General features: G+C 39.2%; 1 protein-coding gene across 4 annotated transcripts in view; it reads right to left on the bottom strand.

The window, feature by feature from the left end:
- GLIS3 (GLIS family zinc finger 3) overlaps positions 1-17,989 on the bottom strand; it is a 494,000-nt gene that overhangs the window by 340,005 nt on the left and 136,006 nt on the right. The gene's annotated exons all lie outside the window — the stretch shown is intronic.

The raw sequence follows: 17,989 nt of genomic DNA on the forward strand, positions 1-17,989 counted from the left end.
AAACTACTTTTTGTTCTGAAGACATGAAAAAATATATACATATTCTCAGGTGAGAAAACTAAATATAGTAAGTGTGTTGACTCTTCCAAACTTTTTCATAGACTTAATGTAGGGTTTCTCAGCCTCTGCATTAATGACAGTTTGTGCCAAATAATTCTTCGGGCTTTTATTTGGTGGTGGTCGGAGGGGGGACATTGTGCATTGTAGGATGTTGAGCAGCATCTCTAGCCTCTACCCACTAGATGCCAGTAGCACTCCCCCAAGTTGTTGATAACCAAGACTAAATGCTGCCCAGACATTGCCAAATATCCCCAGGGGACAACAACGCTCAGGTGGGGAACCACTGATTTAGAGCAAAGTCCTAACAGGCCCTTCCTCATTCACTCACTACCTTGACAATGGATTCTAAAGTTCATATGGAAGAATAAACTATACTAATAGTCAAGAAGACTTTGAAAAAGAAAATAAATATATTATAGAGCTATGAAAGTAAAACTTGTGAAATATAGAAGGAAGAGTAGTTAAACTGAACAAAGAAGCAGAACAGAAGCAAAAGATCATGACCTCAGATGACTCAGATATATAATAACAACTAGCATATGGTGGCATTACAAATGAGTAGGAGAAAGGAGATCCTTCATTAAATGGTAGTGGGGCAACTGTTTACTGTTTGGGGAAAAATCAAAGCTAAATCCTTATTCACATTAGATATGTTCCAATTATCTACTGCTATATAACAAACCACCCCAAAACTTAGAGTCTTTAAAACAACAATTTATTATTATCTGTTGTGGTTCTGGGAGTTGACTGGGTCAGCAAGGCACTTCTCACTTGGGGTCTCTCATGCACGGCAGTCAGATGTCAACTAGAGCTGCAGTTACCTGATGGGTAAACTGCGTAGACTTCTAAGGTGGTTCCCTCATATCCTGGCTGTCCATGGGAACATCTAAACACGGCCTCTGCATATGGCTTGGGTTTCTCACAGCATAGCGGCTGACTTTCAGGCCAGTTAAGGGCCATGCCTACCACAGGCACAGCACTACTGCTGCCATATATTGCTGGCCAAAGAAATCTCAGGACTCCCTCAAATTCAAAGGAGTGGAAAAATAAAGAAGGAACCAGCAAAGTCACACTACAGAAAAGCACATGGAATGGGAGAGATGGTTTCAGTCATCATTCGAAAATACAATCAGCTATAACATACCAAAATAAATTCCAGGGAAATTAAGAGCTAAATATTATTAATAAATATTTATTAAAAATAAAATATAAAACAACTAAAAGAAAATATATCTGAGATATTTTTTTAATTTTAGGATGCAGAAGGCAAAGATAAATAGATAGAACTGCAAAAATATTTTAGCTCAGAAAGTACCATAAACAAAATTGAAAAGCAATCAAAAGACTAGGAAAATACCAGCATTCTACATAACAAAGGGTTATGGGCTTAATATGTAAAGAGGCCTTACAAATCAATAATAAAGACAAACATTCCGGGCTTCCCTGGTGGCGCAGTGGTTAAGAATCCGCCTGCAAATGCAGGGGACACGGGTTCGAGCCCTGGTCTGGGAAGATCCCACATGCCGCGGAGCAACTAGGCCCGTGAGCCACAACTACGGAGCCTGCACGCAGTAGGCTGAACAAAGAAGCAGAACAGAGAGGCCGCAACAAGAGAGGCCGCGATAGTGAGAGGCCCACGCACCGCGATGAAGAGTGGCCCCCATCTGCCTCAACTAGAGAAAGCCCTTGCACAGAAACGAAGACCCAACACAGCCAAAAATATAAATTAATTAATTAATTAAAAAAAAAAGACAAACATTCCTATGTTCCACAGTTCACAAAAAAAAGAATCCAGTAGACAAGACATAAAATAGACACTCAATTTTCTGCTAGTAGGTCGAGTAGAAAGTGTAAAATGTGGCATGACCCATCTGGGAAGCAACCTGGTAATACAGTCAAGGGTATTTTAAAAAAATGTTCATTTGACCCAATAATCTACCATCATTCAAAAAGATATTTGTGATAATATAGTTTTAACAAAAAAGAAACCAAACTTAATTAAATAAATATAGTATACTTCTCACACACTTAAAAAAATGTCTGCTGTACTTTCAAAGAATACTGAAATACATGGGTGAAAGTTCATAACACAAGGTAGTGAAAGAAAAGACAAGAAAACACAAAACTTTATTAAGATATTTACTACCACTATCATATATCACAGGATATTCACACATACTTATCTCCTAAATATTAACACTGGATACCTCTGTGTTTGGAGAATACTGATACTGGTAGGTGATTTTACATTATTCTTTTATTTTTATCTTTTTTTCAGTATTTAAAATTTTTTTCTACAGTAAACATGTATTATTTTTATACTCAGAAAAAAAAAAGCTATTTAAAGAAAAAATACTAGTACTAATGGGTGAAAAACTGAAAAGGTCACATGTTACTAAATTACTGCCGAAAGACTGAAAAGCCAGTAAAAAGCGGGAGAATAAACATGATAGTGCAGCCAGTGACATCAGGGACAATTACACCTGGAACCACTGACCCATTACACGGCCCATTTGATCTGCAACCGAGTCATTTTCCCAGGCTCATGACCCAGCCATGACACAGATTCTCATGTAATTGTTCAGTGTGACTGCATTATAAACTTTCTTTTTACCCTTTCAATATTCAGCCCATTTGTTTTCTTTGCAGAGCAGATATATGAAATATCTTCTTCAGAGCTTCATTCTTTTCATTTCACCCCCACTGAAATGTACATATCCTTGTTAAGGACAGCCTTTTAAACTGCCAAAGGTCACTTACACCTAAGTTTGAATAAATTTCGAAGCCTTGTCTGGTGAAGAGGGCCCAGGATGTCTTAGAGAAAAAATGGAAATACTTTTTAAGAAAGAAAAGAATACTAGATGGGAGTCTAGGTGCTATTTGAGACAAACCATATCCTTCCCTGGTTGTGACTTCCCTGAAGGGTGTCCCTGAAATGGCCTTTTCCATCCTAGTCTGCATGTAGTACTGCAATGGTTCTCAAAGTGTCGTGCCTGAACCAATAGCATCAGCATCACCTGAGGACTTGTTAGAAATGCAAATTCTAGGCCCCACCCCGTACCTACTGAATCAGTAGGGCCTACCTACTGGCATTTTCACAGGCCTTCTGGGGGATTCTGATGCACACTCAAGTTCAATGCTCCAATGTCTATTAGAGTGCCTGCCTCTATACCATTAGTATGCACGATTATTATGGGTCTTAATGATTTGTCAGACTCCTTTATTAGTATAAGAATATCATTTTCAGAAAGGTGCATGAGGAAATTATAAGGTACTCATTAAGAGCTAAACTCTGTGATAATGAGGCAGAGAGTAGGTGTCTATGGCTGAGTAGGTAGCCACTGGATTAAAAAGGAAGATGGTCACTGATAAAGGTCAATGTGAACAGCTCCGTTAGGGTAAGTCATTTGCCTCCCAAATTGGTGCAACTTGCAATGACCGCCAAAGCCAGAGTGGTTTGCTCTCTTTTTAAAATTAGAGCCCTCAACAGGGCATGTTTTCACATACAGTTGAAAAAAGCCCACAAGAATCTCTGTTGCACAATGAAATGTTCACCTCATGTTGTTTAGCATCCTTGGTCTTTCTTTGGAGGAGAAAGGGGAGGGAGGAAGATGCGTATTTTTAGAACCAGGGAACAATTTATCATTCAATGAAACAGCATAGATAGAGGCTTAAATCAAGTGTGTGGAAATAATACGTTGTTATTACTAGTCTTAACTCCGCTAAATTATAACCTATAAACCCTGCAACGCTTGACTTAAATATCCCATCCGCATTTGCAGGAAATCTAAACGGTTATTTCCTCTTTTATTGCATGCATTACAGAAGGATTTACTGTTGTTCCACAAAGCACATATGAGGAGCATGTTATCCAGGATGTCAGTGTAACCAGGCACAATTGATAAGCACACAGCCCACATCACATATGTATTCTGGGAGCCTTTGTGTGCAGTTAATTAGTTTAGCTATTGCTTTCATGGTTCATTTAGAAGCTTCATGCTTCATTAAATATCAATAAATTTTATCCTCAAAAAACCTTTTCAGTAAAAATACGATTGTCTCTTCAAGTGATAATCCTGTTAATGGATGTATATATTGCAAGCAGTCTATCAGGAACGACAAAACTCTGAATTGCCATGGTTGCAGTACCCTGAAGTAATATGCAAATTTTATTCTATAGTTTAAAACACATGCCTCATCCACACATATTTTCTTACAGTAGGGGAAAAAAATCTTTTTTAACTTTCCAAAAATGATGCATCTTTTAAGCTTCTATTTTTATTTTGTCAAGAATGCCTACTTATGTTTCATAAGCTCCTTTTATCCATTACATCCCAAGTTCTCTTTATTGGACAGACAAGCTTTTAGCAACTTCTCATAGCATGAAAAAGAAGTTTTCAGGAAACGCGTTCTTTACTTCCCTGATACATGCATCCAGAGAGGGCAAGGGTCACAATTACTGGGCTTATCCTGTCAGGTATTAAGTCAACTCTATCAGTGAATCATCTGGGCTCTTCACTGAATGCCAGGAGCAGGTGGGTCAATTGAGTAGGGTCAGGATGAGGAAGGAAGGGTTTCATCTACCTAAGAGAAATAGTGCCTTCTGATACACTGTCTCCTGCCTTCCTGGTCCAGCTCTCACATCTTCTCTGTGGAGACATCCCCAACCTGCTCAGACACAGAAGTTGTCACTCTTTTCCTTACTTTCCTATAGCACTTTGTTAATGCTTCCATTACAGACTGTATTATAATGTATTACAGTTATCCATTCATTCATTCATCCACTCATTCAACAAAATGGTAAACGAGACAAGTAAGATCTGCTTTTTCATAAAGTGTACATTCTACTGGTGAGGCGGTACACAATAAAACAAGTGAATGAATAAATGAACAAGATAATTTCAAACAAGGATAAGTGCCATGAAACATAGAAAACAGGAAGATGGACTTAAGAAGCACGGGCAGGGGGTGAGGGTGTTACTTTAGACTGAATGGCAGGAAGGCCTGTGAAAGAGATGGCTCATAAGCTGAGACACAAATGGTGAAACTAGCCATACAACAACACGGGCAGAGTCCTAGGCAGAGGAAGCTGCAAGTACAAAGACCTAAATCCAGATCCAGCTTGGCATGCTGGAGAAAGGAAAAGAAAACCAGGCTGACTGAAATGTACTCTGCAAAGGGGAGCATGGTACCAGACAAATTTGGAGATGACTTGCCAATCTTTTAACTTTAGACTATAGCTCCTACAAAACAGGGCCTGTGTCTCACTTGAGTTGGCAGCTCTAGTCCTTAGTCTCACGTATGACACATGGTCAACAAATGTGTGTTGAATGAATAAAGTAAATGAGGCATTTCCCAAGATTGTATGTGAAACACTGGGGATTTTTCTGTTGCTTTGTACAATCTGCCTTCTCTCAGCCCCTTCTTTCAACATGGATGATCATGTTCTATCCTATCTATGCAAAGATAATATATCATGGACTCTTAATGCTGGAGAAGGTTCTTTTAGTTACTTTTCCATCAGAGATAATGAATTTGTACTTGGAGGTCCATATTGTTTCACAGATGGCTCTTGTGACTGAGAATGAAATATCAAAATGTTCAGGAGAAGAGAACCAGGAATTAAAAGGGCAACCCAATAAGATTTCAAAAAGTAGCTTAGGGCTTCCCTGGTGGTGCAGTGGTTAAGAATCTGCCTGCCAATGCAGGGGACACAGGTTGAAGTCCTGGTCCGGGAAGATCCCACATGCCGTGGAGCAACTAAGCCCGTGCGCCACAGCTACTGAGCCTGTGCTCTAGAGCCCACGAGCCACAACTGCTGAGCCCACGTGCCTAGAGCCCGTGCTCCACAACAAGAGAAGCCACCACAATGAAAAGCCTGCACACTGCAACTAGAGAAAGCCCACGTGCAGCAATGAAGACCCAATGCAGCCATAAATTAATTAATTAATTAATTTTTTTTTAAAAAGTAGCTTAGAAAAGCTCAGACTCATGTCCTGAGATTTGTTTATTTATATAGTACTTAAATTCAGCCAATAATGAACAACCAAGAATTAACATTAATATTAACATCATCACTGTCATCATCATCATCATCACTTTGAACACGAAATAATATAAATGAACTTTCCCAGTGGACTTTATTATCAGGATGGATAAGGAGAAAGAGGAAAAGGAGATAGCCTACTAGAAATACTTTCATTTCTACTCTACAAAACATTTTCAGTTCTTTCAAAATTGGATTATTTTGCCTCCTCAGTTTCTTCCTCACATCAGGCACGGTAGATGGGAGATAATTTTTGAATAATGGATGAATGAACACCTGGTTTCATTTCTTCCGAATAAGTCCCAATAGTGATGAGGAAATGACCAGGTTGGCATTGACAGGCTTTGAGACCACCACAAATCCAGAAAGCCAAGTGTGACTACATTGGATATGTGTGGGAAATGCAAACTTGCTGGATTTATGCATACCAGTAAAAATTCCGAAGGGGCCTGATGCCAGGAAAATGCCTTATTTTGTCAGAAAGTACATCTCCCACACAGCAGCAGGTCTGGCATAGCTTTAGCCACATGTTAAAAACAAAGTAAAGTGACATGTGATACAGGCCTCACTGCCTGATGACAGAATTCACGAGCTTTTTGGAAACAAACTGAATCCACATAGCCCCAGCCTATTTGACAGTTTTGTCTTATTATCGTGTTGTTTTCTGCAAAGTCCTTGCCTTTTAGGTAACTAAGATTTATTTTTCTTATTACAATTTCAAGATTGATTCCCAAATTACAACTGATAACCTGATTCTAAGGAACACTGTACTTTCCAATCTATTCTATAGCCAAGTAAATGTTTCTGAAATACTAACCATTTTTCAACCTCTGGAAGCATGCAGGTAACTTCAAAAAATATTCAAATTAATTGACAAACCATGTAGTAGCACTTCTCTTAATATTCACTGAGTGGCCAACACTTCAGTATCTCATTGGTAATCACTGTAGTTTATAGTATATTGGTTTTATGAAAGTCAAATTTTAAAAAACGTTAGCCTACTAAGAATCCAATCTTTGTCAAGTGTTTTGTTTTGTCATTTCCATGACACTTGTTCTGACCCTGGACAATACAAGTAAAAAGAGCTTTTACTTACACTGTGCAGAGAAGTCATGATGACAATAAATGGCTTCCAAATCATGCCTTTGTGGATGCATTGTATTTTCTTTCCCCTCTTAGTCAGTGTCTATGTGTCTTTCTCCCTCTCAAGCAGCCCTGATTATTAGTAGTAACAGGTACCTTACTCGCTGTAATAGTTTCCTAGGGCTGCCATAACAAATGTACCACAAACTGAGTGGCTTTAAATGACAGAAATGTATTCTCTCAAAGCTATGGAGAGTAAAAGTCCTAAATCAAGGTGTTGATGGGGTCATGCTCTCTCTGAAGGCTCTAATGGAGAATCTTTCTTCTTTCTAGATTCTGGTGGTTGCCAATAATCAATCCTTGACATTCCTTGCCTTGTAGACACACCACTCCAATCTCTACCTGTGTCATTGCGTAGTATTCTCCCTGTGTCTTCTGTTTTCACATGGCATTCTCATCTTGGTATCCATGTCCAAATTTCCCTCTTTTTATAAAGATCCAGTTATTGGATTAGGCTCCACCCTAATCCAGTATGAAATCATCTTTTAACTTGATTACAACTACAAAACCCAATTTCTAAATGAGGTCACATTCTGAGATTCCAGGTAGGCGTGAATTTGAGACGGACACTATTCAACCCAGTATGACTGCTAAGCAACATCCTTTCAAGGAGTCTGACGAACACTGCTATCTGAAGAATATGTGCAGATGAAATAACTGCCCATGGAAGAACAGTGAAAGGAAAGTGATGTAATTCACAAAAAAAAAGTCTAACAGTAAAACCGCCAACAGCTTGGTGATTCCAGGTCTGAATTATTCTCACCTATGAGGTCAATTACCAACAGATCCATCATGTAAAAATACCTACCCAGCCACCTATTCAGGAAAATGACCCTTTTGGCTGAACCAACTTCTTCTCTGGACCCAGCTCCCTAAGTGGGGTATCTTCTTCTCAACCCTCAGACCATCTACGTGAGGACAGACAGGAGAAGTACCAACAACGCCTGGGCATTATTCTAGGCACTCTGGACACATAGTATCATCATCTCCAACAGAAGAAAAGAAACTAAAGTTCACAGAGATAAAGCAATCAGCCCCAAGTCATATAGGAGAGTCACACAAGTAGAGAGATCTACCTGAATCCAAAGCTGATCCCTCATTTTTTATGTCTGAGTGCGTATACACATGCACACGCACGCACACGCGTGCACACACACACACACACTTCAGAAATGACCATTTCATTTACCCTGTATCTAAAACACAGCATTTTCTTAATCCTCAGAATTTTTTTTTTAAAATATAAATTTATTTATTTATTAATTTATTTTTGGCTGCGTTGGGTCTTCGTTGCTGCACGCGGGCTTTCTCCAGTTGCGGCGAGCGGTGGCTACTCTTCATTGCGGTGTGCGGGCCTCTCATTGCAGTGGCCTCCCCCGTTGCAGAGCATGGGCTCTAGGCACACGGGCCCCAGCAGCCATGGCCCGCAGGCTCTAGAGCACAGGCTCAGTAGTTCTGGTGCACAGGCCCAGCCGCTCCGCAGCACGTGGGATCTTCCCGGACCAGGGCTCGAACCCGTGTCCTCCGCCTTGGCAGACAGATTCTTAACCACTGTGCCACCAGGGAAGCCCAATCCTCAGAATTTTAGAAGTGGAAAACACCTCAGCTATCATCTACTACAACCATTTCAATTTATAGATGAACACAATGGAGAATAGAAATGATAACTGAATGACTTGGTCCCTGGGAAAAACTGTGACCAAACTGGGAAGAGAGCCCCAGAGGTTCTGCCTCCTCGTCCAGCCTGGCAACATCTAGCCTCTCTAGTAGGTCTATGTAGTAAAACCATATCACAGGTAGGTGGAAGTGGTGGTTTAGAATATGGACACTAAAATTATTAGACTGCATAGATTCAGATCTTGGCTTGTCACTTATATATGTGGGTCAGCCACTTAATATTTTAGTCTCAATATTCTTAAGTATAAAATGGAGGTAATAAAGACATGAGTCACATAATATCTACTGTCTAGTAAGCTTGCTGAGGAGATTAAATATGCTTAGAATAGTGCCTAGTGCACATTAAATGCTTAGTATATGTTAGTTGTGGTAGCAGTTTTGTTGTAGTTTTATTACTACTACTGCATCATCATCATCATCATTATTATTACCATTCAATAAAAAGCTACAAATGAATAACTTCAGTGTTTTTCATCACTATACATTTCTAGCAGCCACACTGGTTGCAAGCACTCCCTCATTCAAGGACACAATGATACAGTGATTTCCTAGTCCTTCATAATAATTAACTTCAACCTTATTTCATAACTTACTTTATGCCAGGCCAGTTGCCATGTTTTCCTCTAAACCCAAACATACAAAGGGTCTATATTCTGGTTTTAATTTCCCTGATTGTGTGAGTCCACATTTAACTGACTTCTTCAAATGATGGTGGGTCATATAGTGTCCTGAAAAGCCAACAGTGTTATTACATCCTGACTCTGACAAATCCTTGCTCTTGTCTCTCATCTTATCTCTTTGAATTTCAGGAAGGCAAACCTTGGGAAAATTATACAAACAGCCCCAAATATTTGAAATCAGCATTGTCCTCACATACGCACGCCTCTCGAAAGCTTAGAGCATTTCTCTTTCAGTTTTATTCTTTCATTAGCCCACGGCTTGCTAATTAATTGGAATTTTCCAGGGCTTTTGTTGTTGTGACAAAGTCGAACAATGCAAAATCTCATTCCTTCTTGTTAAAGAGGTCCATCCACCCTCCAAAGAGCAGCACAAAGACAGCTGGGATAAGAGGGAGGATTAAGTCGACTTTGAAAGAGTCAGACTTCATGAGTTCCTGTGCCCCCCTCCCCTGTCCACAGCTGCCTTCATCTTCACCAAAACTGATTTATAGGAAGTGACATCTTAACTATGGCTTTTATCCAAAGAAGAGGCTGCTTAGAGGGCATTATGTAGGATCTAAAATTAGATGGCAAAGAACATCCTATAAGCATGGAATAAACAATATTGGGAGGCAAATAATACTGTATTAGGTGAGAGGGCTATTTAAGAACAAAAATTTATGGATCAGGGAGGAAGGGAGTAAAATCCAGATGAACACTCCCAAGCAAGGCACAAACCAGACTTAAAAGAAATAAAAAGATGCTTAATCTTGGCAAAAAAATAGTGCCACTTAAACCAAAGATAGCAGAGCAGCTGGAGACTAGAAGTAGGGAAGGGGAGTGAAGACAGATTAATTCTGAATTTTGCTCTTGGTTTCCCTTTCAGGTATCATACTATGGTTTGATACACTGGGTTACTGGAACTTGTGGAAACCCTCATGGGCTGTGTCTCATCCACACTATGAGAGGCTCTAGAGCACCTCTGCCTTTGAGGTTCCATGGATACAGGACAGTGGAGGCTGGAGGGGTCCTCAAACATGGTGAGGAGGCCATTTCCAACATCATCTCTGCAGAGTTCCTTTTTATATAAACACCTACTTGAATATCCGAGGCAAAAAAGAAAAAAAAAATCATCCTATGCTTTATAAAACTACATTCTTTTCCATAGGGGGAAAAAAAAGGTTTTCTAATTTATTTGTTTATAGGTAAATGTTTATAAAAAATATTTTCTAACATCCAGACCTACACATTATGACATAGAGCGATACCTAGAGTTTCACTGCAGCAGAACCTGGGAGGCTTTCAAAATATCTCCCCCTCCAGGCGGATGCCTGAAGGGCAATCACTCCAGTCACCTAAGATGCCACACAGTTTTGAACAAGTTGAGTATGAGGTGCCTGTGTAGAAATCCAGATAGAACTACATAGGCACTTGTAAGGGAGAACCTGGAAATGGGGCAGAATCAGGTCCTGGGGCTATGAATAAGTATAGAGTCTTCAGTGCAGGTGAGATTGCCCAAGGATCACATATATAGGGGATGGAGAATAGGAAAAAGAATAGAACTCTGAGAATCTCCAATGTTTAGGGCTGTAGGCAAAAAGGAATCTGCAAAAGTGGAAGAGAAAGTATCTTTGGGGTGGGATGGGGTGAGCAGGAAGAAGCAAGGTGGGAAGCCACAATATTTAAAGACACAGACTCTGGAGTGAAATCACTTGGCTTCAAATCCTGAAACTAATGCTTACAGACTCGGAACCCCAAATAAAATACAGAATTTCTCTATACTTCCATTTCCCCTCTGGAAAATGGAGAAAACAATAGCACATCACAAAGTTGTTCTAATGGAAAGTACTTGACACAGTGTCTTGTTCATATTAAGCATTCAAAAACTGTTAGCCATGATTAATATGTTTATAGGAATAGATACAGAAGGTTATGGGTGACTAGGAGCATCTCAGATCTATTTCTAGAACTGCTCTGAATACATGAAAGAGTAGAAAGGAAAGCTTCAGCCAAGGAGACAGTGGGGGAGAACCCCATAAGGCAAAGAGAGACCACAGTATAATGAAGATGGAGGCCAAGAAAATCTTTACCAAAAAAGAGGCTCGTGATGTTTGGTTGCCTAAGAGGTGACGTGGAGAATAAACCATAAAAATAACTATTCTTACAGCAATGGCAGAGTGAAAGAGAGCTGCACTAGAGATGTGAGGTCAAGTTCTGACCTGAGTGCTAACCAACAGCACATCCTTGAAAAGGTTCCTTCTCCTTCCAGAACTTCAGTTTTATACATGCAAAACAGCCAACTAAAACCTCTTCCAGTTCTGACCATTTATGATTTTTGGTATTCTACAAGTTAGCCTAAGGGTTTCAATGGCTACAAGTGAAAGCAGTAACATTGGTGAAGACATTAGGGATCAGAGGGACTTTAGCCTCTTGTGTTCTCAGCATGAAACAGAGAACCCAAGAGTTACCTGTAGTTTAAGAAGTGGAGACAGCCATGTCTTCCCTCCTCTTCTTTTTCCTCCTCAATTTGCCCCAAAACCAGATATGAGAGGAAAGAAAGGATAAAATCAACTGAATCAAGGTTGAAACCAGGGACTTCCCTGGTGGTCCAGTGGTTGAGAATCTGTCTTGCAATGCAGGGGACGCTGGTTCGATCCCTGGTTGGGGAACTAAGATCCCACATGCCGCAGGGCAACTAAGCCCGGGTGCCACAACTAGAGAGCCCGCGTACTCTGAAGCCTGCGTGCCACAACTAGAGAGAAGCCCGTGCACCGCAACAAAGAGCCTGCACACCGCAACAAAAGACCCTGCGTGCCACAACTAAGACCCAATGCAGCCAATGAATAAATATTTTTTAAAAAGAAAAATGAACTAAAAAACTGTGGTTTCTTTATTTACAAAAAAAAAAAGGTTGAAACCAAGCAGCATTCCTATTCACAGCAACTCCAATAAGGCTTTGAGGGTGGGGGAAGAAGAAGGTGGATATAAGAAAGGCAAAAATGCAGGTAACATTGATTCAGGTGGAAAATCAGAAGTAAACCTATTAACGTTGGATCTGAAAGGATAAAGACCAGGCCTAGGACTGCCCTGGTGGTGCAGTGGTTAAGAATCCGCCTGCCAATGCAGGGGACACGGGTTTGATCCCTGGTCTTGGAAGATCCCACATGCCACAGAGCAACTAAGCCCGCAAGCCACAACTACTGAGCATGCATGCCACAACTACTGAAGCCCGTGCTCCACAACAAGAGAAGCCACCACAATAAGAAGCAGGCACACCACAGTGAAGAACAGCCCCCGCTCACCGCAACTAGAGAAAGCCCAAGCGCAGCAACGAAGACCCAAGGCAGCAGTCAATCAATCAATCAATCAGTCAATCAATCAATCAATAAAAGACCAGGCTTAACTAATTCACAGTACTCATTTTACCATTGAACCAAATGACTCCCAAGGTGAAGTGAATCACCCGAGAGCAAACAGTTAGTGATGCAAAGCTGGAATAGGAGCTCTTGTTTGCTGGCTCAGTTAAGTACCACAGAAGTATGCATTCCATGGAAATATGCATCTAACTGGTATGCATCAAATTCCAAATTATGACATCTCCTAATAAGAGGTTTTATGTGGGAGGTAATGGGAATAATTGACTACAATTGCTAAATTCTTGGGAGATCTTTGGATTTCCCCATTTTCATGGAAGGCTGAGAGGACAAACTGGAAAGGAAAAAGAATACGTTAAGCCCTAAATATGTGCTAGACATTCTGCTAAGTGATTTCATGCATGTTCTCATATACCTCATGACTCTGTGAGTCTCGAAGGTTCTGAGCTTCCTGAGGAGAGGAGCAGCATCTTATTCATCCATGAACCTCAGTGCTTGACAAAGTGCTGGTACACAGTAGGTGCCCAATATATGCTTGCTGAATGAATGTAAGATTTTCCTGGTGCATAAGGTGAAGATCAGAGAGATTATGTATTCAAGGTGGTCATGTTGCTAGTAAAAGCAGTAGCACTGGAATCTGAAGTTGAAGTTGGGATTGTCTGAGCCCATAGTACATTTGTGTTCCTTTCACTGCATGGACCACCTTTCATATACTTTTCTCCAATCCGAAGAAAAACACATTTTCTAACAGATGCAGTGGCTGATTTTCATCACGCATATGGCTATTTCATCCTTTTCTTTAAGTCCTAGGTTGCTTTCAAAGCGTTTTTTTTTAAGATGCCACTTTTGGTCTGGTTACTCCTCTGCAATGGCCAAGCATGGTCAGTATCTCTAAGGGTGCTGATGAGAACACACTCTCAAGCGCCAGCAGTGAGGAGGCGCAGAACAACAGGAAGAGCACGTTGGTCTTGGGCTCCAGTTTGAAGTCTGTTCCTATTGTGTAGAGATAACACAACTGGCCTGGTTAAATGTAATCTTTCCCTCCCTCCTTGATAGCAAAGGTTAAACACAGCTAGCAAGTCAGATTAATTGTTCTTTCTCCTCTTTCCCTCTCTCTCTTTTTCTCTTTCTCCTCTCTTCCTTGCCAAAGCTTCAGACCAGCTCTCTGTTGTAAGTATATCCGAAAATGAAGGGTTTCTTTCCTAATTATATATATATAAGAGAAGCCGTGTCTTTCAGATATTTTTTACTTGAGGCTGTTAACTGGACTCTATTTGTTCCATCCAAGAAACCCGAAGAAATGGATAATGACCCAAAACAGACTACATTTGAACAGTTCTGTATATTATATGCAAAGAAATGTTCCCACAACAAAGTCTCTAAATGAATGTCACCATGCCTGAATAGAGGAATAAAATTGAATTGTGAAAAAAGCGAGTTGTTTAAAGGATCTTTAGTTCATGTCTACCAATTTATTCTGAACATTATGTACTGAACAAAGGATCTGATATTCAGAGTATTAAGTAATAGAAACATTTTGAGAAATAAGCCAACATTTTTACTTTATAAAAGATTTATGTATCATTTTCTGGTTTTATGGGTGTTGTAATTATCCTCCAAACCTCTGAACAGTGTCAAATTCCTTTCCAGCTCATATGCTGCTTTACTATGTTCTCTTTAATGCTGAAGGCCATGTTGGGATGCCTTATGGTAAATTAAGCAAGAAACTCTATGGAAATAGACATGAGCCTTGGTCCCTAGTTAGGCCTAATCACTGAAACATCATTCTGTTTTATACAGATTCTCTAACTGGTTTATAAGATTTGGATTAATTGGATTTATTTATTTTAATTTATTTAGAATTTAGAAGATGAAAATCATGGTAGCAACATAGGAAGATATATGTTATTTAATTTATAAGTGATGAGCTATTTAAACTTAAGCTCACGGTATTCTGGTATTTTTTCCTATGGGGTCAAAGATCATCACCACCATCTTCAATGAGGAAGGAGGAGAAAGCTAATTCTTCTGTCTGTACATTTCAGGCATCTCCAACCCTAGTTAACTGTTGGCCAAGGTTCTGCTGTTGTCAAGCATTGCCTACTGGTAGTTCTCTGAGTTTCAATCTCATAAATGAGACCACTACAGCTTGGCATACACAAGGAAAGCATGAAGAATGACAAGATTTCTACTTTGCATTCACTGACCTTTAAAAAATAACATCATTACTAGCCCCAGATTCTGGAAGTTACTAAACAGCTTTGAAAGCCCTAAGCAGTTTACCAAGGCTTTCAGGTAACTCCATGGTGGCCTCAGAAATGTTGTTTTGGTGTAGAGAGACAAAAGGAGCATGGGAGAATAAGCTGAAAGATCTGGGTGCTAGTCTCATGGATGCCACTTATGTGGGATCCAGGATTTTCCTTTGCTATAAAGGACAGTGGGTTAATTGGCAAAATCACTAAGGTCTATATACTAGATAATAGTATGGATCAATATTAATTTCCTGATTTTGATAACTGTACTGCAGTTACATAAAAGAATTGTCTTGTTTTTAGGAAGCACACATTAAAGAATTTAGGAGCAAAGGGGCACCATGTCTGCAACTTACTCTAAATGGTTCAGAAAAAAAAAACAAAGAGAGGGAATAATGGAGCAAATACGGTAAAAAGTTAACATTTGAGAAATCTGAGTAAAGAATATAAGGAAATTCTTTGTACTGTTCTTGCAACTTTTCTGTTAAGTCTGAAATTATTTCAAAATAAAAACTTAAAATAAAATAAATCCTAGGTATATAATCAGCAATTGGTGAATATTCACAGAATGCTAATTTAACAGTATCTTCATACGTATGACAAAAGAGAATTTCACATGTACAACCAGAGGATTTTTTAAAATCCAGGTATCCCCACGTGGCTCTGATTCCACGAAAAGCAGTGAATCATTGATAAGAGTAATTTTCCTGTAACACATGGAGAAAATAATAATAGTAGTAGATATGATTCTAGCCTTCAAAAAGGCTGAAATGATAAAATAAGGATAAGTGTTCAGGATGAGTTAAACCTAACTGGAGAAACTTTCTAGAAGATATGAATTTCAAATGGAATCCTAAAAGTAGTAAAGATATGAATCAACAGTGAAATTATATAAGGGCCACTCTTTTGAATAGAGGGGTGGCAGCAGGCCTGAGGGAGTCTCCTGCCAGGAAGACCAAGCAAGTTTGTCTGGCTAGGTTGGGGGAAACTGGAATAGTCAACAGATCAGTTTTGCAACACCACATGTGAGGATGCAACCAAGGCATGGGAGCCAGGGTTAGAGGACCCTCCCAGCCTGATAAGAAACCTCTGACTCAATATGCCATGGACAGTGTATTAAAGTCTTTGAGATAATCACCTAGGGGCATGCATGTCTTGTTCTCCAAGTACATACCCAATACAACATCCCAAAGATCAAGCACTGGATACAGTCAACACAATGCTCTAACCCCAATGTAGGAAAATCTCATTCAGGACTAAAACATATAGTGGAACTCCTTTCCCCACTCTGCAAAGTCTTCAGAAAAGTGCCCATGTTCTATCCAACATCTGTATGTTCAGGGTGTGTGTTTTACTAGTAACTACCTAAATTCATATAAGCAGGAACATTCCAAAGACTTCCGCTATAAATACTAAGTAAAAACCATGAACCTCTTATAACTGGGGATCACAGACAGAGTCAGGCAGGGAACACAATAAGGTAGAAAAATGAACTGATCAATTAATAATTATTTAAGAAATCACATACCTAGAACTGTGTTCATGATACTTAGCACATACAGATCACACACACAGAGTCATATGAGAGTGATCAAGCTTTTATCTAAGGATAAGATTTATCACCACCACGTACATGGTGAACGCACTTTTATTAGCATCACCTGTAAGTCATATTTAGCATACCAGACATTCACTCCTGAAATGCTATGACTTTCCATCATTGAAAGGGTATTTATTATGATTAAATTCTGTAGGGATGAACATGACTATATATATATGTGTGTGTGTATATATATATATATATATATATGTACAATATTCACCAAAACGGTATGGAGATAAAAGAGTTCTTTTTATTCACTAAAAGAGTTTTGGGAATAGCTTAAGTTAAGCCTTCAAAAATGAAATGTGTTGTACCCAAGCCTAGTAATAAAGATTCCATAGAAGCTGCTTAGAGAGAAATTAGGTTAAAATTTAACCCACTGCATTCTGTTCTTCACCTTAAAAGACATGATAAGCTGTCTTCAGGCTTCCATTTTTAGTGTTAAAAAAAAAAGGAAAAGGAAAGAAACACAGATGGAATAAACCTCATCCACTTAATTTGAAAATCAGATGCAGACTTCAAAATTTGGAATAAGGAAAGATTCTTGCTGGTTGATTGCTTTAAAGAATTTATCTTTAGCTATCTGAGACAAGAACTGCTTACATCATCCAGTGTGGCCTTTAATGGATTGATAAGTTATCACATGACATAAAAATTTATGACAAAAGCAGTCATATGGAAGGAATCTGACTAAGATGGTTTGAACTCTTTTTCTTTTAATATAGATTAAGCTTAAAATTGGGTCTACAGTGTTTAGACTCTGCAGGTTTTCAACAAGTGTAATTTGGAACTACAGTACCACACATAGAACAAATGCCCAAATGTCAATTGGCTGAAAGATTAAATGACTGGAGAGGGCTGGCTTCTAAGGAATAAAATTTTATAAGTCATTTAAAGGGAAGTCAACAATCAAAGGTTGAGAAATCTTTGCATTTTGTTTGTATTTGAGGAAATAATGACCAAAGAGTTTTTGATTTTTTTTTTGAATTCCAAAAATTAACAGATTTGCTAAATATTTATTTTTCATAAAATGCTTCTTTTATATCAAGTACCTTGTATTTAAGGGTTTCTGAAAACTGAAGTTTAGCTCTGCCTCCAAATGTTAGGATCTGAGAAAAAAAAAAAATATATGTGAACCCAAAATGAATCACATTCAGGCTTGGAATAAATCCACA

The sequence above is a fragment of the Eschrichtius robustus genome, chromosome 10 (assembly GCF_028021215.1).
Source record: "Eschrichtius robustus isolate mEscRob2 chromosome 10, mEscRob2.pri, whole genome shotgun sequence".
Taxonomy (NCBI): Eukaryota; Metazoa; Chordata; class Mammalia; order Artiodactyla; family Eschrichtiidae; genus Eschrichtius; species Eschrichtius robustus.